This window comes from Zosterops lateralis, assembly GCF_965231275.1.
Source record: "Zosterops lateralis genome assembly, chromosome: 9".
Lineage (NCBI taxonomy): Eukaryota > Metazoa > Chordata > Aves > Passeriformes > Zosteropidae > Zosterops > Zosterops lateralis.
Window position 1 is genome coordinate 30,486,621 of NC_139769.1, and position 25,990 is coordinate 30,512,610.

Here is a 25,990-nt window from a genome sequence, read left to right on the forward strand (position 1 = left end):
AATCTTTGAAGCGCTTCCCTTTATTTATTTTTTTGTTGTTGTTGTTTTTGTTTTAAACGAGGACATAGCGGGCGAGCAGAAAGGAAACAGAGTCATCAGGCTGACCTGGCAGGAACGTAAAGCTCTTCAAGCTTTACAAACCCCCCTAAATCCCGCTGTCTTCTGCGCCATCCAGATAGCATGTTGGACTTGGTGGCCATGCCCTTGTATTGCAGGGACGAGTAACCATCCCGGCATAAACACTGCCCACAGTCATAGTGATCTGCCATCGTGGGCAGGAAGATAGAGGGGTAGAAGCAGACCCGAGTCCTGCAATTGCAGGTAATCTTGCTTTATAGCAACTCATCTGTGCTAGCAGCACCTCGGGCAACAACTTTTTCAGCTTTTGTCTCGTTCAGCCTTTCTTTTCTGCGACAGAAGACCTTGGAAAGGGTCTGGCACCCGGGGGAATGTGCCCTTCTTCAAGGAGTCCCTTTGCTGTGGAAGTTGTCGCCCAGATGGGAATAGCTGGAGGAGCAGTTGGTGCTTTTTCATTTTTGCACTAGACAAGAAAGTATCCCTGCTCCTGCCAGGGGGTTGGACTTAAATGATATTTAAGGTCCCTTCCAACCCAAAGCATTCTGTGGTTCCAGTGCGATAGGCATTGTCCCCTGAGGACACGGGGCTGTCTCGTAGCACTGCTCTGAAAACAGTTCTCTCCATTGCACCCTCTATTAGAGGAAGGCAGTTGTGTTTCCATCCCATCCAACCTTGTAACAGTGGCTGTTAAACAAATGAAAGCCCAAATGTCCGACACAGTCAAGGACTTTTTGTTCTGCATTATCATTTATGCTGATACTTGCAGATCTGCAAACGAGCTCACAACATAGCTTGCTTGTTTGCAAATCCGTAGATGACCAGAAAATGCAGTGTAAGGACACTGACCCTGCCTTGATGAGGTAGGGGGTGGGGAGCACAAGGGTGGGTCCTGGGTGCTGGAATTGTGGTGGGCAGCAGACTGGAGGCAGCTGCTCGAGGTGCCTGGAGGAATGTGGGGAATGCAAAGCGCATGTGGATGTCTGGGCAGGTGGGGCAGAACTGGGGTTTGAGGAGGAAAGTCTGGAATTGCTGAAGCAGGCTGTGAAGCAGGGGATGATGAAAGTGCTCAGATTGCCTGCCCTGGGGCATTGATAGAAGAACTGGGGCATTTGAGACCTTGTAGGAACAAAGCCTGTGGTTGAGGCAGTTTGCGTGTAGTGGTGGGTCCCTCTGCTCTCAGCCCTGCTGTTGCCATTACCTGTGCCTGCTCTTCCTGCGTGCCATTTTTCCCTCAAGCCGCGGGGATAAGCTGCCATCCAGCTGCTGCATCTGCTGCTGCCAACTCCATGAACCTGTCTTCCCACAGATGTGGAGTTTTCTGCTGGACATGGAGTGCCCCCATGGGCTGGGCACAGCGTGTGGCAGGGATGCAGTTGTAGCTGTGGGTTCCGGCTGAGTTTTGGTAACCCAAAGTGAGGTCAGGAGCAGCTGAGGTTGCAGGTTCTGTGAGGATATTGGTCCTGTGGCACGGTGAGGTGTGTGCTGGACAAACACAAGTTCTGTAGCAGTCACTGCTGCGGTTTCTAATCATTGATCATCATGCTTTGCATTTCATTATGGGCTTTGCAACAGACCTTTCTGTCAGAGGAAGCTGGAGTTTGAGAACCTTTAAGTTATGCCATTGCCTCTGCCTTTTAAGTTCACATTGTAATGACTTTTACTATGGTACAATGACATTTAAGATTCTTTTATCTTAAAGCAAGAGCTATTAGAATGAAATCTTCTGTGTGGGAAACCATATCCCAAGTGAGCTTGTAGTCCCAGCAAATGTCTGTTGGGACATGAGAAGCGGATGTAGAGGAGAATTGGCCTTAATGTGTGGTCAGAGACTGTGGAACTGCCTTTGTCTCTTTTGAGATTTTCACTAGTTCCCTTCTGGGTTTCTGTTGGCAGGACAGGCTTTCCAAGCGGAGAAGAGATTTGAAGTTGGCATAAAGTCAGAAGATTCATGAGGAGCAGTGTGTGTTTGGGGAGGGAATATTGCTTCCTTCCCTTTTCTTTTTTGTTCAATAAACCTTAGCCCATTTCTGAGGTGTTTCTCCTACCACGACCTGGGGCAGGAGGAGCTGGGTGGAAGCAGTGCCTGGAGTGATCTCTGCCTGCACTGCTCTGAGTTGTGTGGGTGGGTGTTGAGGTGGAGGGCCTTATGTGGATGTGCTTGTGCTTCCCCAAGAGCTGCACTGTGGAAGGGAGATCTTGAGAGCACTGCTCTTCACCACACTCTGGTGGGTGATTTACTGAAAGTCCATTCAGCTTGGGTGGAGTGTCAGCAAAATCTGGAAGGCTGCCTTGGTGCATCCATGGAGTTTCCTTGTGTGAAAAGGCTGTGTCTAAACCTAAGGAAGAATAGTAATGAAGAATCATGGTGGTGTTCTGCAGTTGTATGCTTAGTGTGAAACGTGAGGTGAGGTGATGTTTTGCATTTGTTCTGGCTTCTCTTACTTCTCTGCCATCTGCAGAAATGATTTTATGATTTATTCTTCAGCACACATAGCTCCTGGGAGGTTTGGCCATGGCACTTCTGAAATGCAGCTACTTTCTTTTAGTCATCCCAGTAATGTGACTCAAAATGTCTCACTATCTGGGCGTATCCACTGCATACCAGAAGGGAGAGATGCCTACCTTCTCCGGCTGTTTCTTTCTTCTGTGCGCTGAAAGACTTTCCTTTGAGGAAGGTTACATTACATAAAGTGCTCCCTACCACCTGTAAACACTGAGAGTGACCTTCTTGCTACATGGTAGCGAGAGAATCAACACCTTCTCCTCACACTGAGAGAGTGGAAGTAAGAATTGTTCAGTGAGTTTTGGTGTTGGTTTTTTTACCTTCCAATCTTTTGGTGAATCTGTGGGTGTGAATGGCAGGATGCAGTAGTGTCCCACATTGAAGTAGCCTCATGAGGAGAAGGCACCATGTGGAGGTTGTCCAGAGGATGAGTGGTCTTGGGGGGAAAGTTTTGTCGAAAGTGTTTGCTGAAGCAAGAGAAGGCACTAATAGCCACTATTCCCATTCGGAGTAGGTTTTGTATCAGGCTATAGTCTTAATTATCACAAACTTGTAAAAGTTCCTACTAAGCTTTGAACTGTAAAGTGGATTGAGACCAAACTAAATGTGGAGCAGGTGTGACTCAATGTCACTGCAGGATATAAAGGGAGAAGTCTGTGGAACAGACCAGTGGAAAGGTGGTGCTGGAGATCTGGGGTTGTGGGCTGAGCACTGCCTGAGCATTTCATGTGTTGGCTCACCTCTGTAGCTTGCCTGCTGGGTAAGGAAATGTGGAGGGGTTCCACACACATCCCCTGGACTCCCAGGAGGCTGGGGGTGCAGGGATGTGACTGCTCAGTGCCGTGCAGCACTCGGACATGTGCAGCACTCGGACATTCGCACCAGTCCTGGTATGGACATCCCCAGGGGCAATGGAAATTGATGGGGGGTGAGATTTTGGATTCACTGCAGCTGAGTGGATCCTAACAGTGTGCTGGTGCCCCAGGCTATGTGCTCCTCTCTCTCTGCCAGTTCCCATCTTCTTCCACTGACCGATCTGGCTGTCTGCTTCCTGTGGGCTAATGAGTTGCAGAGGGCTCTGTGAGCATGTAGGGGTGACAGCACCACAGATATGTGACAGGAGGGACACAGTGATGGCTGCTGTGGCATGGAACCACTGCAGCAATCTGCAGGTTTGCACCCATATGTGGTAATTCCCTCTGCTTGCGGAGTATCGAGGGGCTTGTGACCTGTGTGAGGTCCACAGCTGACTCTTCTCTGTGAGGATTTGTCACAAATTCACTCGAAAGTAGAACATTTTGCCCTTTGGAGTGAAGGATACTTGCCTGTACTGGGAGTGGGAACTTCTCTTGGCCAATGAGAGCATGTTCTGACCTGGCTTGAGCAGTGCCAACTGTGCATCATATCATCAGAGAAAGGTGAACAACTTGCTGGAGTAACAATTATGATCAGGTGGTGCTACATAATTAAAAACACTGATTAATTCAGGTAGGGAGAGATGCTAATTTAAATGTATCTTAACCTTCTATTCTGTCAGTGTGCTAACATTTAGGAGAGAACTCTTCCTGGTTAGGATAACTGCTGGCACATTCATTGGGAGCTGACAATAGATTTTCAGTACATTTAGAACTAGGAAAATGTCTAATTACTCAGATGACTAGGTTCGTTTCAGAAGTGCTTATTTGGAGGCTTTGTTTTGACTTTGTTTGAACAGCATGAAATGCCTAACATTTTACCTCGGAAGGAAATTGAATACAAATGAGCGCACAGGACAGGCTTTAAAAATATCACTGAGGTAATGCCGAATATGTGAGGAAAAACATCCACCACTGAGCAATGGAGACAAACTGCTTGGAGTAAAGTGCAGTGGCCAGAACCAACACTTCTTGGAGGCAGAACATCCTATTTCTCCTCCTTAGTCTTTGGGGAAGAGATCAAACTCCAGTGATCCCTAAGTGTTCCCCATGTGAATCCTATCGCTTTGTATGATCCTGCTGAATGTAATTTGGATGCTTGTATTATTCAGTGGAAGTGTTCTGTCTAGAGGCTGAGTGGTTTGTTGGAGTCAGAGTTGCAGTGAGACCTATTTTGAGTCATTTTTTAAGGTGAAGCTTGTGCATGTCAAGAACAGCTCTGAAAAAGATCTTGAAATCTCAAAGCTGCTAGTCAAAGTCCCTGGATGGGGTTTTACATGGTTTTCACCTGGATGCTTTGTGCATGCCCGGTACAGAAAGATGGTGGGAGTTGAAGGAATGGGCTGCTCTTTTGAAGGCCTCTTTCCTTGCCTTCTGCCAAGTGAGGGTGCCCAGAGGATCTTCCCCTCATGTCCCCTGGCAGGTCTGGCCTGTGCTTTTGCAGCCCTGCTTGGCAGGAGGTGACCCTGCAGCTGCTTGTCCAGGAAATAAAAGCTCTTGTTGAATGGAGCCGTTGATGCTCCACCTTTCATCAGCTCTGAGCAGGAGGGCAATTTCTGTGGCAAGCTTGTGGCTGTATCAAATTAGCTATGAAATGATTTGCATAACAGATTAATCAACCAGCAACAAAACATCCCTCTTTTCTGCCAAGAAAAGAAAAGCAACAACTCAGCTGTTACAAGAGGCCATTATGTTCCTTGCAACCCTTAATCTTTCTTTTTTCCAAGAGCATTCCATGTTTCGGCCTCATGCAGGAAGCTGGCCTGCTCACTGGCTTCATTTGCGTCACATATTGGCAGCTTTTTCCAATTCTTTTGGGCCAAATTTTGCCACCGTTATGGTGACCTTCTAGGGGGGGTATTTCCTATGGAATTGGTGGCTAGCTGCCAGACGACTTTGTTTTCCCAGGTCCTCCATTAGCCTTTGCCTTTCCATTGAAATTCTTCTGGGCCCTTTGAGCTCCTTCAGAATTGACCCATTTCCTTGGGAGGCTGGGGAGCAGGACAATGAAGGGGAGCAAGTCACCTCAGCACATAGCTGTAAGTGGGCAGGAACTGGTCACTGTGTTTTATTTTTCCTGTGTTTCTACTTCCATATAAGCCAGCAGTATGGATTTCCTAAGCTGTATGGTCCTCCTGCTGCTCCAGATGTAACATCTGTGTGTCCTTGCCTGGCTGAAGGGTGCCCAATCAGTGCTGTGAGTTTTCAGTCCAAATGGATCCTAACGTGCAGATGATAAGAGGCTTAACTGGCTAATTGAATGTGATAGCGTGAAGCTTCTCTCATGGTGATGTTTAATTGGATTATGATACTGTACAGTGATGTGGAGGCTTGTAGGGCATGCAGCCAGCTTCTCGAGGAGAGAGTAGATTCTTGCTAATCACTCATTTGTTTAAAATAATGAATTGCCTAGAGAGCTCTGCTTGCTGCAGCCAGTATCCCTGGTAAAAAACCGGGGGCTACCAGACACGTAGACCCTGTCCTTGGGCTGGTGTGGCTGTAGTGGAGGGTCTGCAGGTGAGGAAGAGACGAGCTCCTTTTGTTTGGAAAAAGAGATACGTGGGCTCTGTTGTTGTGTGCTGGAGCCTGGAACGTGTTTCCTCCTCTAGAACCACTTCAGCCTTTCCCACAGAGCTTTCTGTGGCTGTGTTGCTTGTGACAAGCTGTGCCTTTGTTTTGAGGTGGCCTGCTTGTTCCTTCTCGTCTAGCAGCTGCCAGTCTGCCTTCCAGCACACTTACTTGCAGGGCAATTACTGTTTTTGATCAGGAGTTCAAATGCTTCCCTGCTCCAGTGGGAAAGCAGTCTAAAAGTACGTAGCAAAAGTAAAACTGAGAGCAGCTTTTGTAGGCTGTGAAGTTTGCTTGGTGGAGGCTCTCACGTGTATAAACCAAAGCTGGGGTCTGCAGGCCAGACAGTGTTCAGGTGCTCACCTGGCTCGGGGTATGTGTGGCAGCACCTGTGTTTGGAGTGCAGTGCCTGGGGGTTGTGTGCTTTATGGAAGTCACTGACTGAGCTGCTGTTCCTGAGAGTTTTTGCACTGAAAGTACCAATGTTTGGTTTACTGGTGTTTCAAAAGGGTTTGAAATGTACATGGTTGCTCAGATCTGATTTCAGAAGAGTTGTCAAAGAAAATAGCATTTATTCTTCTGTAAGCAGATGGACTAGCATAAAATCAGCTTTGATGTCGTGTGAAGTGTGCTCCTCATCCATAGCCTTTGTTTGGAGGGTTAAAAGTCTGTCTCATCAGTGTTTGAATGGGCTGGGAAATGCCCCAAGGATGGTGTGTGTTATTTGGGCAGGGAGCAGCACCTGGACTCTGGAAGCTTTTGATTAACTTGTCCTGTTTCTTGTTGTGGCTCATCCAAACAATCAAATAAATGTGATCACTTTGCTGTTGCTGGGAAATGGCAGTATAGCCACTTTCCCCCCAGTGCTCTAACATGTGGGACCTCCCTCCTCAAGCTCTACTTTGGTCTAATGATAAATCCACTCCCCTCTCCTGCTTGTTTGCTTTATTGGCAGTCAGGTGCTCTGGAGCCTGTAGGAGGAAGATGAAAGGGAATAGCCAAGGGGGAATGCTGGTGTTTAACCAAAACCTACAGAGCTTGCAGGTCCTTCTGGACCTCAGGGAGGTGATAGGGTTTGTTTCAAAAAGGAAAAAAAAAGGAACAAGCCTGGTGATCTAGGATGACTCCTTTTTTTATTATTATTATTATTTTAATTTTTTTTAGTGTGTGTTGTTGGGGAGAAGTGGAGGTTTGAAGGTGGGAGGCTGTGAAGGTGCAGGGCATGAAGGGTGTTATAAGCAGGGCTTATGTGTGCAGTGTGAAGTGAAACATGTTTCGCTGCTCAACAAAGCCCTTTATTTTGCTGTTTAAAATCTTCTGAAAAAGACACTGTCTGCTTTCATTAGATCCCTTTGCTCTGTTGAGCTCAATTGTTCAAAATCTTTTCCTGCTGTTTTTATTTTTCTACAAAGCCATTGCTGTGCAAGGGCTTGGAGGCGCTCCTCACTACTGGTAAGTAAATATCATTTGCAGGAAAGAGACTTCTAAAGGCATCTTTACCTCTGCAGGGAGACACATGGAAGGCTGTAAATGGAGACATGGGGAAACCATGGAGCTCATAACGTGGTTCTGGCCTATGTTTCAGGGGTTTCTAGTTGTCCTGGGTTGCAGTGTAGGATGTACACAAAGTATTTATTCTATCACCATCTTCATGAACTGTTGAAACCAGGTGGGCTAGTGTTTTCCCAAGCCCCTGCCTTTGGGATGTCTTCTGCTAATGGCCCATTAACGCCTGGCCCATGACTCACAGGTAACTCTCTCCAGGAGTTATCTCTGTTTAATGGGCCATCAAGGACCCACTTCACAACTCCTCATCCCATTGTGAGATGCTCTGCCCAGGGGGAGGAGCCAAGCATTCTCACCTGGATATAAGCTGGTATGTGGGACAGTGCAAGCAGCACTTACCCACTGGATTCCCAGAGGACCAGAGCTACCAGACCTTTCTGTCGGATCACTGCTTCAGGAAGAGCACCTCACCTGGACTGCTTCCACCATCCTGCTCAGGTTGTATTCTGACTCTGTCAGTGATCCTTTGTGTATTGCATTTATTTTATTTTATTTTTACCTTTTTACCTTTCTTCTTATTAAATTATATCTCTGACTTGGAGCCTCTCATTCATTTTGCTTTCAAACCACAACACTAGTGCAGGGCCCTCATTTATGGCTGAAACAAGCTGCAGCTTGCACATGCGCTTGTCTGGTACGTGTTTCCCAACAGGCACCAGGCCAGATCTAGATATGGAGCAGAGAATAACCCCCATCGGGAGATTCTTAGGAAGCCTTATCTATAAATAGTCCATATAAGTCTGTATCCCCTTTCAGCTGAGAGGACAGTCTGCCCGGGGAGCGTGGCTAATGTGGATACGCCCCAGCTTCCAAGAGCCAGGCGGAGATCCACGAGTATCACGTCTGGCACATCCTGCGAGTGCTCCCGTGCGTGTCCTGGCTCCCTCTGCGCTGGGTGGCACCAGGGAATTCTCTGCTGAGAGCCCCAGCTGTGCTGTCCCAAGAGTGTGTCGTGACCAGGCTGGTGGCACGCTCCTGTGGCCAGCTAGGCTGGTCCTTTGCAGGAGCACACAGAGCAGCCGTCAGGCAGAGGGGACAGCTGCAGGGCTGGGGCACGTCGTCGGTGCCTTCGAAGCATGCCGCTCTTCTGAGCGCTCTTGTTAAAGCGCTGAGATCGTAGCTTGGCAGTGACTTGTCATGAAAGAGCTTATGCAGGGTTTTCATGCCAGCACAGTTCCCTTTCTTGCAGCTGCTTAGCAGGGTGTTCTGTCAGAGGGAACTGAATGGACATTCTGCCACTTTGGGAATGAGAAGCAATTTGCAGTGCACAGCTCACCTGCAAAAAACTCAAAACAAACAAACCGTGAGCAGGTGTCTTGGGTCAGAAGTGGGAGCACACAGTGAGGTGGACAAGGTGCCCTTTCACACAGCAGTGTGGTTTCCTATGAATTTATGTATGGTTGCAGTTTCACCATTAGGATGTGTGAGGTTATTCGCAGCCTTGCTTTCCACTTAGTATGTGACTTTTTCCAGCTGGTGCACCACCATATTTTGTAGCTGTCCCGGCAGCTGCTGAGTGCCAGCCGTGGAGGAGCACAGCCTTCTTTCTACTGCAGAGAGTTTGCTGCCCACTTAGCAGTTCTGCAGTACATCCTGAAATGACAGAAGTGAGAGTTGAGGGAACTTTGTACCAGCTTGAAGTGTCAGTGAACAGCTCGCGAGGTTCTATTGGACCAGCTGGAGGCATGGCTTTCCCTTTGGATGCATTTGGCTTTGGGATTGTGGGCCTAGGTCTTCAGAAAGCAACCCCATTTTCTATGCTGAAGACATGGATTCCTTTCTCTTTGAGGGAGCTGGTCTGGTGGTATAGCTGCTATGAAAGTCATAAGGTTGTTGGAGGACATCTCCTCACACACAATTTTACAAATATAGCAGGATCGCTTGAGGTCACTCAGTCTTGAGTTTCTTGAGTTTCAGGGATTGCACACTTCAGCTGGAGGCTGTGCTAGAGCTCAATTTCATTGCCTCTGGAGGAGCTGTGCTGAAAATGGGTGTATTATGGGGTTTAATCTCAGTAACAGTCCTGCAGACTTCCCAGATCTGATGTAGCTGTAGCTACACTTTAGCTTGCCGTGTGTGTCCTGATTTCAGTGCTGCCTCAGCTGTGCGATCGTGGTGGTGTGGAACAGAGACGAGGACCTTGCTGTTTTCAGCAGAGCAATTGTAGTGCCTGTCTCCTGGCTGTGGGCAGCCAGCATCAGGGCTGTCTTCCTGCTGTTCCATCTGTGCAGTGCGTGTTTGGGGGTGTAAGACACGAGCATCTGCCAGTTACAGCAGGGCTCCAGCAGCTTGCTCACTGAAGAGCTCTCTCTCTCTGATGTGTGCAGAGCTGTTGTACTGTCCTGACACCATCCAGGTAAAGGTTAGAGGTGGCTTTTACCCTGCCCCTGTGAAGCTGATGTGTCTGGTGGCTTTTTGTAAACTACCCACTTCAGCTGCTGCTTGTCAGCACCTTCTGCCTTGTGCCAGTGCAAGCATTTGAGAGTTCACATGGCAAAGTGGATCATCAGGGTGGAGGTTTATTGGGGAGCAGAGGTGAGGAGGTGGGTTGTGTTCAGCTGGAGCAGTTCTCTGCTGTGCTGTGCATGATGGTCCAAATGGTTGTGCAGGTGAAAATGGAGCAAGTAAGTAACTCACTTAACCTAGCACTGCACCACATTACTAATTCAGTGGAGTTTCTCTTCGGGCCAAGGAAATTACTTTGAATTGCTGTGGGGAGGAGAAGTCCAGCCCCTTGTTTAGAGGCTGGTGTTTTAGCTCTGTGCTATAAACCCTGGGTGGTCCAAAGGTTTGTGTGTGTTCTCCAACTCAGGGCTGCTGTTGTCAGAGCTGCAGAACGGGTCAGGGTGAAGAGGTGGTTGGAGTGGAGGTGGTCTTTCCCTTTTTTTGGCTCTAGTGGGCTGGGCTCTGGGAGCTCTGGGAGCTGGGCTCCTTACAGTGAGATTGTCAAGTAGACACTTTCTAACTTGGGTATTCGACAGTGTAACCAAAGCTGCTGGAGATTGCTGGGGATGTAACTGAATCTTTAACACCGATTCTTATGCAAATTTAAACATGTGCTCCTGGCTTCTAATGGGACACCTACAAATACAACCGGCTCCATTCAGAAATCAGCATCCGTGCACTGGATCTTTAATTGCTTGTGTCTTTATAATCAGACTCGCAGAACAGCGTCTGTAGCTGTTTCTCAGTGCTGTCCTTACCTGTACACATGAACTTCCCCCACAGATTTTGCCTAAGTCACCTGTGGAGGTTCTGGCGTGTTTGTTGTTGACACTGCCCATTGCTGTACTACTCTGGCTCTGGAGCAAATGAGCCTGAACGTTTCAGTGTTCTTTTCCTCACTGATGTCTTGAGGCTCATTAGAGGTAAATTAAATGACCTTGAGGTCTGCAGAAAATAATTTGGTGTCTTTAACACTGGGTGCAAATCATCTTAAGTTTCTATCCAGTAAACCTATAACTGAGTTGATGAGCCCGTTAAAAAAGTATTATTTTTGGGCTCTTGGGGAAGATGGGTATCTGCAACCTCCTGGTGTAGTTTCAAATTCAGACTTGTTTTTTTCATGTATGTGCCACGTGGTAGTGGAGCAGTTGGTCAAAACCATGTGGACTTTATTTCTTTAAAGCACAAACAGCCTAGAAATGTTTGTTTATGTACAAAATAATCCGCCAGGGACTGTAAGCATTTCCATGTTTCTGCAAGAAATGAAGGTAATGATATAATCAGCAAAGATTCATATGGCTTAACTTGTCTTCCATCTGGCATTCGTTAAATTGATGTTTTCATCTGCATGACCTTTCAGGGTGGGGAGAAATTATGAAAATGGAAAACATGGCTGAAAAAGACCTTCCTGGGATGTCTAGCCCATGTAAAGGCTGGAACAGGTCCCCTGAACAGCCCCTGACAGCTGCTGAGGGGAGCAACTCTTTCTTTCCCCTCTGCCGTGGTTCATGTTACTGGGTAGGTATTTTATGAGCTTTAAAGTGGGTGTTTTTCCTTGACCGAGGATTTGCCTATCCTCTATGCAGTCTTTCCTCAGTGCATAAATGTACAGGCAGGCTAACTAGATTAACTACAGCAGGAAGAGCTTCCTTCTTAAAAGCAAGCTATTGTTAGAGCATCGCTTATCATAAATCTATAGCACTTCTAGTCCTGCCCCCCTCACATTTCCGCTCTTCCCTCTTCCTGCTGGTTTACAGTTTGCAGGGTCTGCTCTGAGTTGCTTGGGGCTGTCCTGCAGCCTTTCCTCTGCCATCTCTTCCTCTCAAATGGGCAGTTTTCAGCGTCAAAATGATCCTTCCAAAATGACCTCTTTAATGAAAATATATCTGCGTGCTTTCTAGGTGGTAGAAAGTTGATATGCTGCTTTCCCGATCAAGTTGCATCCACTGCCTCAAAATGAAGGATTTGCAAGGAAAGCTGAGAACTGCAAGAACTGGATCATATATATTTCATGTTGCTAGTGTCTTGTTGGGGGCTGAACTCCCTTTTATTTGCTCTTCTACCTCTTCCCTATGCTGTTCCTGAGAGTGTGCCAGAATTTAAGATGCTCCAATTTCTTTCAGGCTGGAGGGATTGGTATCTTTTTTTCTGCCACGATTCTGCTTTATTTTGCTTAATAGAGCTGAAGACCATTAGCGTAGGCTTTGTCCTTGCTTCACAAGTAGAGTGTCTCCAGGTACTTGGATAAGCTTTACCTATTTGTATTCCATCCCAGTGAGGATCTGAGACAGCCACTGGCAGATATTGAAGCAGATCAGAGGATTTTTTTCCTCCCAACATGCGGTATTTCAGCAGCTCAAGTGTAAAGCTGCTCACTGGGACAAAACTTTGGTGCCTTCTTACCCTTGGCCCAGGAGGATGTTCCTGAGGATCAGAAGCCTTGATAGTGCTTAGTTCAAGCAAACACATGGAGCTTTTTCCAGGGAGAAGGAATTTCAGAGACGGATTTTCTCAGTTCAGCCTTCAGTCAGCATGCTCCTGTTTTTCCGTCACCTAAATGGCAGGTCCTGCCGGGTCTCCTTAAAAAAACATTTGTAATAAGCTTTTATTGTTCATTCAATTGTTTCTTTGTTCCAGGATCATAACCTAAATGTCCGAGTGCCTGTTTGCGTTCCTGCTGCACCTGCACTCAAGGCCAGTTTTCTGCTGCTGGCTCTTTGCTGTGCATGTGTGGAGTGCAAAGTGCTCAGCTCTCCTCACACATGCTGATGCATTTGGACCACGCATCTGCCTTGTCTGAGTTTGCATGGTTAGGTTTGCTTGGCACCATTGCTCTCCTGCAGGTTACAGTAGCCTCATTACTGGTGCTTCCACCTTAGCACAGCGCTTGGGATCCAGAGGATCTGTGGATTAAGAAAACAGTTGCACCCAGGTGCTGGAGTACAGGATCTGCTCTGGAGCTGGGTTGTGAGTAGGTTTAGCCTGACCCACCAAGGTCCCAACTGTGTGCTGCCTCCAGTGTTCTGTGGTATTTCCTTCTGCCCTGGCCTCTCTCAGCATTGCCACTGGCCCCTGACTGAAAAGCTGTGGCTGTGGCTCTCAGTCCCAAAAGCAATGCAGAACAGATAGTAAAACGGCTCGGGGAACATCAGTAAAGTTGTACTGTTCTTCACAAGCCTTCTAGGGAGGCCTGGAAAGGTGCTTGGTATCTTGTGTGCTTTTATCTTACGTAAACAAGTCTTGTCAGGAGAGCAAACAGGACTCTTGCTTTGCCAAGCAGTGTGCTGGGTGCTAGGCAGGTGCTTATGTGAGGCTGCCAGCATGGTGAGCTCTCAAAGGTGGCTCTTGGGTTTGCATAACTCTCAGATTATTTCATTGTGCTTTGCTTTGCATCCACTAGGTTGTCGTATTTCTCCCTGGTGGTGGTCAGATTTGCTGATGGTTCATATTTTAGCTGGGGAAAATGCCCCTTGTTGGGATTCTGGTATGTCTGTGTAGAGAAAAAAATGTTGAGTGGGCTGGGAATAGCTTCCAGCAAAGTTGTATCACTTTCTTGGAGCTCTTTTGTTTGGTAGAAATTCCTTTCTTTTCTCTCCCCCTTCACATCCCCCTGACAGCCCACCTCTTTTCTTCAATGGCTTGCTGAGGTATAATTCACAATTGAGTGATTGAAATGAAATATGCACAGCTGCAAATGTGTTTTCAAAATGGTGCTTCATCGTTAAAGCATCTCTGAACAGGTTGGCAGCTTCAGTAGCCATCAGAGTGCAGTAGCAAAAAGGATTTTGTTGAAAACACTTGACTATGATTCTTATCAAGCTCTGAGAAGGTGTTGACCACTTGCTACTTTTGAGTGCAGCTAGGAAGTATCCGGAGCAGGGGAGATATATGCTGGGGAAATATGTTAGATGTGTCCCTGAGAAAAAGGGATGTAGCTGAGTTTTCCTTTCCTCTCCCCATGTTGTATTGTGGAAATCATATGACAGCTGGAGTATGATAAAAGACAAAAGGCGGAACAAAGTTTTCTTCACATTTGAAGCATCATATTCAGTCTTGCATGCTGCAGCTTTCCTCTGCCTTCCCACTGAATGGAGAATTTTTGCAGCTCTCTTTCCCTCTTTGGATCCATTGGATGCTTTTGTGATTCCTTGCTTTTCCTGGAGTGTGACAAAGCCCAGGGAGTGGAAGCTGCAGGCACGCAGTATCCTGTTACAGTCACAATGGCTCCGTGCTGCCAGGATTCTGTGTGGGGCTGCCTGAATCTTAAACATACCAAGATCCAATGTCTGTTTGTCCATTTAGTCCCCATATTCACCTTATCAATAAGGTGAAATGATTTATCAATACCTAAGACAGCTCAGAAGGCCTGAATCAGATTAGTGGCAGAATTTGGTGTAGTTTAATGTAAACAATTCTCCTATCTCTGGATATTCAATGTTTTGTCTTGTTTCCCAGTCTTGAACAGTGAATTGAAGATACTCTAGCTTTTGTTTCTCTGTCCTCTGCCAGCAGGCAGCTGCTGCTGCTGCTAAGTCTCCTGGGCCTATCTTGGTTCCAAAATTATCACCACATTTTCCAAGCTATTGCATGAGTAACTTTGGGCTTTTCTCCTGTGAGTGAGTTCACTCTCCATCAGGTCTCCAAGAGGACCTGTTCTGAGTGGAAGCTAATCTGTACTTGAGGTGGTACCTCTGCAAACAGAGCACCTCACTGCGGATCAGGGATCAGTCATGGGGAGTCGTATGTCTGCAGTGTTTTTGCTGATTCAGGTGTGAAAACAGAGAATGCCATGGTAATTTGTAATTAGATGAACATTTATGCATGATTACTTAACAAATGATTCACATAGCACACAATGTCTTAGTGAAACAGTTGTACCACTACCACTGCTTCAGTTCCAGTGTTTCCTTTCAGCCAGTTTCAAGGCGCTTGCTGTGAGCAGACCTTTGCTTCACAGTGATGGAAATGAAGGCTCAAAATAAACACTCTGGAACTGGTAGAATATCTACACTGGTGCTCTAAAGAGACTGGGCTCACCAGGATTGTGCTGGAAACGTATAATGTGCATAAATACATTTCTTTTGGGTGAGTAGCCATAGACCCTGATGCAAAGGTTGATGTGCTTGATATTACCTGTAGTCATGTGGTGAAAATCAGAGGTTGAGTGTGGTTCTCTGAGTGAGGACAGTATAAAATCAAGAATAAATTCCATCCTGATGTTGTGGTACTTGGCCTTGTCTCATTGTCACTGATGATCCTCAGCTGTTTCTGTGATGGAAATGCTCTTTGACAGCCTGAGTAAGTGTACCTAGTTCCAGCCATGCCATGCCTCATCCACGAGCAGGAGCACTGACCACAAAATGATGTTGGTATCTATTCCTTGCTCTTAGCATCACTGTCATGTTAGCATTAGTTGATTGCATCAGCAAAGGCATTAGAGGAGAATGTTTTCAGGGGGCGGAGACTGGTCCAACTGTGGAGTTTGGTCTCCATGAGTGATCTGATCGCGTGACCTTGTTCACAAATGGAGTAACTATCTTTTTCCTGGATAGGCTTCTTGGTAATCCCTCCCTGCAGTGAACCTTAATATCCTGCTGAGAAGAGCAGCCTCTCATTCAAACTCAGTTTGTTCATGCCTCATTTACCTCGGTCTGCTTATTTTGTAGAGCATCTACAGTTTATCTTGATAAATCCAGTTTCAGTGGGAACTCACAGGCCTGATGAAAGCTTCTGGGGACTGAATGGATTATGATTGTTATAAATTGCTTTTTGTTTTATTGCTTGTATTCAACATTTAAAAAGTCCTACAGGAGTCTGGAGCATCTTGGAGCACCCTGTGTCTTTCAGAGCTCACTGTTTTGCTGGCTTACACAGGTCACACTGATGTTTTAATAAATATTCTTGGCAAATTGAACTAAAAAATTCAGGGGCTTTGTTTGCTTTGCTGCTCCCTCATTACTTTCAGGAATGAAATATCACCAGCAATGATGCTGAAGAGCTGTAATCTCTAAATAATATTAAAACTCTGCTTGCCAGCTCAACTTCCTATGGCTGCTGAAGAGGTTTAGAGTATTAAGGAAATGCAAATGTTTTCCTGGAGCAAACCACTGTATTCTGCCTGCCACTGCAAGTGTTTGACACTGAGATTCTTCTGTACTTCTTTAGTAAAAATTCTGATTGCTTTTTCCCCTGATAAACTTAAAGTTGATGTTAGCTTTCAGAAAAGAGCAAACAAATTCTGAGTTGCCAGGTTTTCTCCCTTTTTCATGAGAAACTCAGAGAAATTTCAGTTATAAGGAGTTTTTACAGAGAAGAAAATAAATAGAAAACCTTGCACTGACTTATTTCCAAATAAGTGTTTCCTTTTTCAGCAGTGTTTCTTTAAACTAGAGCATACAGAGTATATTTAGATGTAAAGAGACATACTGTGGGGGAAGGCATTTTTCGGGTTTTGTTGAGAGACATTTTGAGATCACCTGGAGACTGGGATTTTTCCGAAATGAAGTTGCTCTTACTGATGGGGAATCAGAAGGGGTCTGAAAATCCCAGCTATTTGCAAACCAGCTGGAAGTGCATGTTCTGGCTGTCCCCCAGGCCATAATGATGGGCTGGTGGTTCAGATGCCTCCCCACTCAGGTATCTCCTCAGGGCATGAGAAGGGTGTTTCTTGCAGTCTTTGCCAGTGAAAAATCTGCTTCTGCTTCAGTGTAAGGTGACCCCCGTGGGTCAGCTTTAAAGCCTACAAGAGATCCCAGTTTCTGTTAATTCGTGCACTTTTGGTGGGTTCTGCAGTTTTCACGGCTGTAGCTGGAGAGCTCGTGTTGTGCTTGGCAGCAGGCTGGGCACTGCACTCTCCGTAAGCCTTTTCAGTCCAGTTCCGCTGGTTTTGGAAGTTAAAATTCTGCTTCTGGTTACTGCTGAACTTCCATCCCTGGCAGTAGCAGTGGTAGTTTCACTTCAGCCATCTAATCTTGCATCAGCTGGGTTAATGCATTCAGCTGTTTGGCTTTTAGAATCTCGCTAGATCCCTTATTTCTGTTCTCTGGTGATTTCCTTCCCAGCTTATCTGTGCTCTTTTGAGCAGACAGTGTGCAAATGAGCAAGTGCTGCCCAGAATATTTGATGGAAAAAATGCAGGGGGTATGTGCTGGAGCACAATGTAGCTTCTATCAGAAGCATTTCCTTGCAAGGAGTGCTGAATGCTTTAGCATTTTCAGACCTTTTTTGACCACTGTTAATATTGGAAAGCTCCTCTCAGTTTGCCCCTTCCTTTCTAGGGAGACAAATCTGCAAGGGACAGTACCTTTCAGCTGCTTTACCCTCAATATTTTGTTCTAGTTTGAGGGCTGTTCATCAATGTTTCCAGCAAGTTTAATGCTGAATGCCCCAGCTTTAGTGGCAGGATTTAGAGTTCTTTGTGAATTAGATTTAGTGCTGATGGAGGCTGCTTTGTCGACTGTGTGTTGTTGCCTTGTAAAAACCAGCACTGTTCAAATAAAAGCTTATGGGAAAGAACCACCTTTCTTTTATAACTGCTTTAATGTGTTTGATTTGGGAACATCCTTCTAGCTGTGGCCAGAGAACAAATGGGTTGCCAGTGTTGCAGTCCTATGGTGCAAGCACCTGTGCACAGGTGAGGCAGAGCTATGGGGCTCAGAGGTCAGAATGCACAGCTGAGGTGCTGTGAGCTTTACACAGGGTGTTTGGTACAGCTGTAGAAATTGCTCTTTATGGAGCTGGTGTTTCTCCTAACCTTCCTTCTTGACCTGCTGTTGAATACATTGGGGTTTAGAGTTTCAGTTTTCCTGCCTCCTTCCCTGTAGTTCAAGTTGTTCTGTATTTTTTGCATGCTGGAGAGAAATCATATTTCAGGGTGCTAAATAGTTCTCCTGTGTTTTAGGCACAATAGGAATTGTGCAAAAGACTTATGTTTCAAACTTCAGTAACCAATTTTGGCACTTCTTTGATTGTCAGACTGTTCATCTCTGGAGTCAGGGGAGAAGGGAGCCAGCATTAAACATGGGGCAATTGAAGGAGTAGTGCAGACCATTGGGTCTGAGAGGTGTTGGGGTGGCTGGCTGCACGTGCCTGTCTGGAAGAAGGCCAGAATGGCAGGCTTGGACAGACTTGCTGCAATGGGAATGGTATTGAGATCTGTGAACTATTCTCCTAGCCTGAAAGCAAGCCTGCCATCAACATGCTTTGCATATTTGATTGCTGTGCTGGCTAATACCAAACGTACCATCAAAGTTCACAATGTTTTTCACTGCTGCTAGCTCCTCTGCCTTTACTATTATATGACACTGAGTTCTCAGTAATGAAACAAACAGCCTTTTGGGGTCTAAATTGTGCCTGTGTGGTTCTCCCAGCTTGTACATGGTGGGCCACACGGCAAACTTCGCAGAAGCCTCTTCACTGGTACTTGATGCAGCTGGTTTAAATCAAGGTTACAGAAAGTGGTTAGGAATGGTCCACCTGCCCTGGCTTTGCTGCCTTGGGTCCATATTGGTCAGCAAGGGAAAAAGCTAGTTCAAAAGCAACCACAAAACCCACTCTCAAAATTCATTTTAAAAAACTCCTACAACAGTTTTCAGACAGTCTGTTTAGTTGAAACAGTGTAATGTGGTTGTCTTCCAAAGAAACACTAAATCTTAAGAATTACTTGGCATCAGGATCTTGGCTTGGAGTGGGAGGGCCATGTGCCTGACTTGCTAGTGAGCTAGGAATTGTTCTTAGATGACTGAGTGAGAAGCAATTTGATGTGACCCATGGTGTGAGCCAGTCTGGTCTCTGGAGTGACAGGCTGTTCACCTCGCCTCTGTGTCAGGTGATGTTGTGGGAGCTGTTCAAAGTGGAGAGAAATCAGGCAGAGATGGCACACTGTTCATGCCCTGAGAGCAAGTTCAGCTTTGGGTACACCAAGAAGCCATCTGTTTTTCCTTGACTGCTTTCCTAGCTGGAGGCTTCCTAGTCCTACTTTCTTCTGCTGAAGAGATCACAGTGACAGATAACTCGAGCAGAACTGAGCCTTCTTTACAAGCTCTTCTGATGTGAGCCTGAAGTCCAGGCTCCTCTTGGTGTCATTTTTTCCTCTTGAAGGCTGATTTACAGACAAAGGGGAAGATCAGGATATTTGAGGGAGAGTCCTTTTTCTGTAAAGATTTGTAGGCTTTGGGGACGGTGTGCTGTGACTGGGTCTGTGCTATCTCCCCAGGGTACCAGGTGGGGAACAGGAGTGTGCAGGGCACAGTGGGCTCTTGCAGTGGGCTGTTCAGCTATAGGAACAAAAAGCAGAATGACACCAGGCATTTTGAAAGTAGTTGAGTGCAAGAGTACTTGGAGACCTGTGCTTCCTTGCTATCAAAAGGAAGATACAAAATACTAAACCAGACTGGCTGATGCAGGGCTTCCCTCTGAATCTGCCTGCACTTCAGCTCCTCGCTGGGCTGGGGAGGGGAGCTGCTGGGGCAATAGTTGTTTGGAGAACAGCGTTCTTGCCAGAGCGGTGAGGAAGGATTTGCCATCAGGCTGCTCTGGAGGGAGTGAGCAGCAGCAAGCAGTCTGTCGGAGGAGCCAGTCTCGGTCTCGTTTGTTGCATGGATGCGGAGAAGTTGGTGACGTGTGGGCTGTGGCAGTCCCAGTTGCTGTGGAGACATTACAGCTCCCAGCCCTCTGCTGCTGCTGTGTTTGGGGATGCTGTGCTCAGGGTTGAGGCACGGATGTGATGGAGAGGAGTGAGGGTTATCCGTGCAAGGGAGATGCTGGAGAAAACATGTGCCTTGAGGCACTTTCTTTAACCCTTTCATCTCACTGACGGCGCCTGTAATAGAGCAGGCTGCCACAGGGAGGATTCCCTTGGGGGTGTCCTGGAAGGCTGGGTGCTGGCTTTGTTCTTGCAGCCAGTTGCAGCACTGGCAGCTTGGGAGAGGGGTGTTGCTGCAAACCAGGGCAGATGTGCTGCTCCACACCTGGAGGTGAATTGGACATAGCAGGAAGCCTTGAGCTCTGATGCTCCTTCTCAGCTGCTGGCGACTTCATGCAGCTCCAGCTAGTCCTGGAGGGCTCAGGGCAGATGGGAAGAGCTCGGGCAGGCAGGGAGTGTTCTGTAGCATGCCTGGAATAGCCAGTCCCGGTGGTCAGCCTGCTGTCTGGGGCAAGGGGCCAGCCAGAAGACAGGTTGCATAAGGAAGGCACGCAAGGGTGAGCCAGAGTGGAGAGCTGCTGGGGTTGTTCCAGCTACGAAGGTCTCTCCTCTTCATCTCGCACCCCCTGATTTGTTTTCTTGCATTCCTCCTCAAAGAGTCCCCTTTTGGTCTAGGGTGTGATTCATTTGCTCATTTGTGTATCTGTTTCTTTGCCAATGAGTGAGGCGTGTGGTGGGAGCCGCCCTCCACCCTGGCTGGCTCATGTAAACTTTGTGGGTTGTGCCTTTGCTTTGTTGCCGACCAGCTGAGAAATGAAGCCCTAGCTACAGAAGTGGCTTATCCAGTCCACATCCTAAAGACCTTCCCTCCCTGCCAGTGGTGTTTTGGCCGAGCTCATTAGGTGCTCAAATGGGAGATTGGCATTTCTGGGCAGTACTGCAGTCCCTGGGTGTCTCCTGCAAGCTTGTGAGGCCCACAGTTGCCACATGCCTTTGGTCTGATGGATGTAGCTATGCCTGGTCTCCCTCCATCTCCTTCCCTGCTGGTGCCTCTGGCTGCTCCAGCTACTACTGAATTAATACAACAAATATCAAATTTGTTTGTGTCACCTGTAACACAGAAAATGTAGTCCTGATGTCTGTCAAAGGAGCCTTAACCGTGATTCAGCTTTTTGTTATTTGCTGACTTTATTCTTTAAAGTTAATAATGCATCTTCCTACTGCCTCAAAACTTTGAAAACATCAAACCTAATTCACCAGTACCACAGACACTTTCACTGATGCTCACTTTGATATCAAGATGCTGTGCAGTCCTGTTGTTTTGGAAGCTGGGTTTGGACAAGGCAAAACAGGAGACATGTATTCAACTACATTTGTGCCCATGCCTGGCTTTGCAGGCAGCATAGTGTGAACACATAGGTGAGTTTGCCCAACTCCTTTATACTCTGTAGCCTGAGAAACAGACTTAATCTTTGCTTTGTCAGTGGTTGGGTTTTCTTCACCCGTAAGTCACCCTATAAAGGGGTTTGAAATCATCAAATTGAAGAGTAAGAAACCAATGTATAACAATGTGTGCAGGAACTGAGATCTGACTGAGGCCAACAGATGTGTGAAGAGCTACTCCTGCTGTGTGTGAAGAGTTACCCCTGCTCTTGCTGAGATGATTTCCTGAAGGGAGAGAAAGCTGCTGTTTCTCGGTAGCACAGTTCAGAGCATGTACCTGGAGGTGAGCAGTTGGTCTCAGGCTGATTTCCTGCAGGTGTGACTTGGAGCACATCACATCTTGGCCAGGTAGTCAGAAGAGTTGTGTGTGACACAACAGCCAGCAACTGCCACAAGGAATTCTGCTTGGCTACCTGCAGAGTGTGTGGAGCTGCGGAGGTTTGGTTTTAACACCTGTGTATTTCACCAGTATCACTGTGTCTCAGCACATTCCTGTGCCCTTTCCTTCCCAGATTACTGAAGCACTCAGAAATGAGAAGTGCCAATGGAATATGTAAACTCTGCTTTGTGAGTCAGGCTTATTTGGCTTGCAGGGACCCTGATCCCTTTGTGCCCATGGTGAGTCCCCTAGAGCCAGCCAGCAATGTCTTGACCTACTGAAGGAAGACATCTCTCAGCATTTTCCAATTGATGTGTTGGATTAGAATATCAGAGTGTTTTACTATTTGGTTGTATTAACTTCGAGTACCAAATGTGCCTATGTGGAGTTCTAAATTCTTGTAAAAATTATGCAGATCTGCAAAATTTTAACATGCCCACCCCCTTTTGCTTGCTCAGTTTGGAGTAGGCATATCTGTAATTTATTCAAAGTGAGCAGGACAGTATTTCAGCTGCAAAAGGATAGTGTCTGGCTGTACACATGCATCCTTGTGAGGTCCTGGATAGAACCTGTTGTGTAAAATAAGCTGCCATCCTCCTTCCTGGCTGAACAAGACCTACTTGCTCCAGCATTTCTATAGATCTTAGTCTCCAGAATCTTAAGAGCTTAAGTCTCTGTATGAATGCTGGGAAGAGGATTTCAAGATCCTCAAGAACAAGAACAATGAAAATACTGGCTCTCCAATTGTTTCCTGGCTGCTTAACCCTTACACAAATGGATGTGTAACCAGAACAGCTGATTAAAGGTCAACTTAGTAGGAAATGTGAATGAAAGATTATTAGGTTTCTTTGCAGGTTACTCAGGTCATGTTTCTGTCATGACAAAAACTGGGGTGCCTGACCTTTGCCTCCTCTTTTGATTTCACCTTGCTTGGGAGCTTCCCTGATGATGCGACCAAGATTAGATCACATTGAGGGAGTTGTCTCATTAAGCTTTGGAAAGTGAGGAAGCCTCTTCCTGAGGCTCCTACTGCTGCCCTTGACCAGAGCCCAAATCTGATGTATCAGCGACATCAGAGAACAGTGCTTCTGCCCTGCTTTCTCCCCTGGCTAGCTCCTAGGCCAATACAGAGCCCTGTCTTTGGTGTGTAAGTGCAGCAAAGTTTGTCCACGTTGTCCTGGGTTGCAGTGTAGGATGTACACAAAGTATTTATTCTATCACCATCTTCATGAACTGTTGAAACCAGGTGGGCTAGTGTTTTCCTAAGCCCCCTGCCTCTCCTGCTAATGGCCCATTAACGCCTTTGGGGTGTCTTCTGCTAATGACTTTTGGGGTGTCTCCTGCTAATGGCCCATGAGTCACAGGTAACTCCCTCCAGGAGTTATCTCTGTTAATGGGCCATCAAGGACCCACTTCACAACTCCTCATCCCATTGTGAGATGCTCTGCCCAGGGGGAGGAGCCAAGCATTCTCACCTGGATATAAGCTGGTATGTGGGACAGTGCAAGGGCACTTATCCACTGAATTCCCAGAGGACCAGAGCTCCCAGACCTTTCTACAGGATCACTGCTTCAGGAAGAGCACCTCACCTGGACTGCTTCCACCATCCTGCTCAGGTTGTATTCTGACTCTGTCAGTGATCCTTTGTGTTATTGTATTTATTTTATTTTACTTTTACCTTTTTACCTTTCTTCTTATTAAATTATATCTCTGACTTGGAGCCTCTCATTCATTTTGCTTTCAACCCACAACACACGTGCTGTTCTTTTCTTCCTGAGAAGCTGCTGGTGCAGCTGGCTCTTGGTGTGCTGCAGACATTCACACCTTCCTGAGGCAGGTGTCTCCCCAAAATGCTGTGCAGGGCCCTTGGCTCTCGTGCACAGACACCCCCGTAGCTATGTGCAGAATGGCTCTGTTTGTCTGGGCAAGCATATGTCAATGGGTGTCTCCCTCCAGTTCTCCTTTGAGTGGCTCGCGGTTTATTTTGGGACTGGTGTGGGTATAAACTGTCAGCTCGGAGCAGAACACTCAACATGGACATTGAAAGCACCAGGCTAGGAGGCTGCTTGCTCTCCTGAAATGCTGAGATAACTTGGATGAGGTGACACTGACCAGTGGCCAAGTGGAAACCAATTCCTTCCTTATAGCCATGGGCTGATTGAGGTTTTCAAACCTCAGAGGAGAGTGCTCCTGGCATGAAACACTTTCTTTAGGAACAGTCATTCACAGTTCTTAATCTGCACAAAGGGTATCTGTGTACTACAGTCTTCTTACCCGATCTCCCATCTTGTACTTGGAGTCCCCTATAACTGTGGATGCATCCTGTTATTCTCTACTTCTATGGGGTTTAATTAAAATGCAGGTCTTTAATTTTTAATTTTTCCTTCCTGTTGATTTGACTGTCTCTGCGTGAACGAGGTCTCGGTGCAATTACTGTGCTCCCTGTGGAGAAACAGACATTTAATTCAGCAAGGCAGACTTTTTCTTGGAGGGGGTTTATTTTCCTGATCTTCCTACTCAGAGGGATGCAAAAGCAAAACATCCAGTGAGTAAAGAATGAGACACTTTATTTGGTTGTTCTGGACACATTTGCTGCATCTCAGCTACCAAAATGTTATGTTCTTCACAGAGAGCTGTCTCCTTAAGCAAAGGGCTTGTGATGAAGCTATTCAGCACAACTTGCATTAGCAAGGTGAGTTGAAACCATTGGGTCAGGTCCAGGTTTCTCTTTAAAACTCTGTTCTTGCAGCAGTAATGTAAAAAGATGGAGTTTTACTGTAGTATTAAGCTGTCTTATGATTTGTTAACCTGAAACGAGGACCAGGCAAGTACCTTGTACCTGCATCTTTTGGGGGCATGTGAGTGACCGGAGAGGACAAGGCTCCTGCTGCTGTTTGGGACCCAGCTGAGCTCCTGGCAGGGAGATCAGCTGTGAACCTTCAAAAGAAGGTGGAAATATTGGCTCTCAGATTTCCATTGTCCTTATTTAAGTCTGCTTCAGCTAACTTAGTGCTTTTGCTAACTGAATTCCTCTTGTGCAGCTGCAGGTCACTGCTGAAACTCGCAAAGAGGATTTCTCTGTGCCTCCCGAATTGCAGTCCCAGGCTTTCAAAATACTTCAGCTCCAGACCCAAGGCTTCCTCAGTTCCCCTTCTGTGTGCTAGGTTATTTCCTCTTAGTTCACAGAGATCATACCTATATGTATTAGATTCTTCTAAATGTAGCCTTGTTCTCTTTACACATCTTTCCAGCTCCACCCGTGTCTGTTCTGTTTTACTTACCAGTGTTTAACTTAACAGGCTTGTTGATAGAAGTGGGTTGTGAGACTGATCTCTGTTTTGAACCGTGAGACTTGATGGAAGTACAGCAAAACCTTGGCAAAGAATAAGTGCATGGCACAAATCTGCTGTTATCAGAGGCAGTTATGGCTCACAAATCCTTGCTGTAGCTGTGTACATGAGTAGTTCAGGATCCTCATGCTGGTGGCAGGGACACACATGGCATGATCCTTTTTGTCATGATTTTAGTAAGGTATGGCCCTTTCTGCCGCGTGTTCTGAAGATTGCTTTGGTTTGTAAGCTGCCAACTTAGACTGAAATAGTGTGTTGAGGGTAACAGTGATTTGATGGGATTTAAACTGATTTTTATCCATCCTCCACACACCCTGCCCCCCCCTCCCCCCCCCCCCCCCCCCGCCGATGGAGAGGATAAACATTCCATTGTTTTTTTGTGTGAAGTGCCTTTTAGTACCAGCAACCCAGCAATGGGGGATAAAGAAAGCAGATGTGTCCCATGTCTTTTTAAACTGCTTTTGTTTTTCTAATCACTGTAAAGGAGGCTTTTAATTTTATTTTTTTTTTCCCAAACAGCAAGTGCTCCACAGGGTTTGATCAAAGCTCATAAATGATGAATTGAAGGAATGCCCAGTGGAGAACAGAACGCCCTCCTTGTGCTCTGCTCTGTGTGCTGAGAACACCATTGTTTCTTCCCGTACCTTGAGCTCGGGGCTGGAGAGAAAAGGCCTTTATTCCTTGCCTGTCAGCTGAGACAATGCCAGTGTGTTGTCCTACCTCTGCTCTCAGCACCTGACTGGCCGGAGTTCTGTGGGTTTTGGCAAGCTGAGTACAATTGTCCTCCAGCTACAGCTTTACAAAGAAAACAAAAGGCTTCACGGCCTCCTTCCTCCAGTCGTGGCCCTGCTGCTTTATTTGGGATGCAGAGGAAAACACCCTCTCCTGTGCTCCAGGTTGAGAGATGCAGCTTCACCTAACTGGCAGTGCACACAGCTGCTGGCAGGGGAACAGAAGGGGACAGAGGCCTAGGCAGTCCTGGCTTTCCTACATTCTTTGTAATTTCTGCAGCATCTCTGGTTGTGCTGTCTTGTGATGCAAAGCTGTGCAAAGGATGGAGCTTGTAGTTCTCTTTCTCTTGGTTTTGGAGGGTTTTAGCAG

General features: G+C 46.7%; 1 protein-coding gene across 7 annotated transcripts in view; it reads left to right on the forward strand.

Annotated features, from left to right (window-relative positions):
- PACS2 (phosphofurin acidic cluster sorting protein 2) overlaps positions 1 to 25,990 on the forward strand; it is a gene marked incomplete at its 5' end in the record, with an annotated part of 78,120 nt that overhangs the window by 749 nt on the left and 51,381 nt on the right. The window lies entirely within an intron of this gene.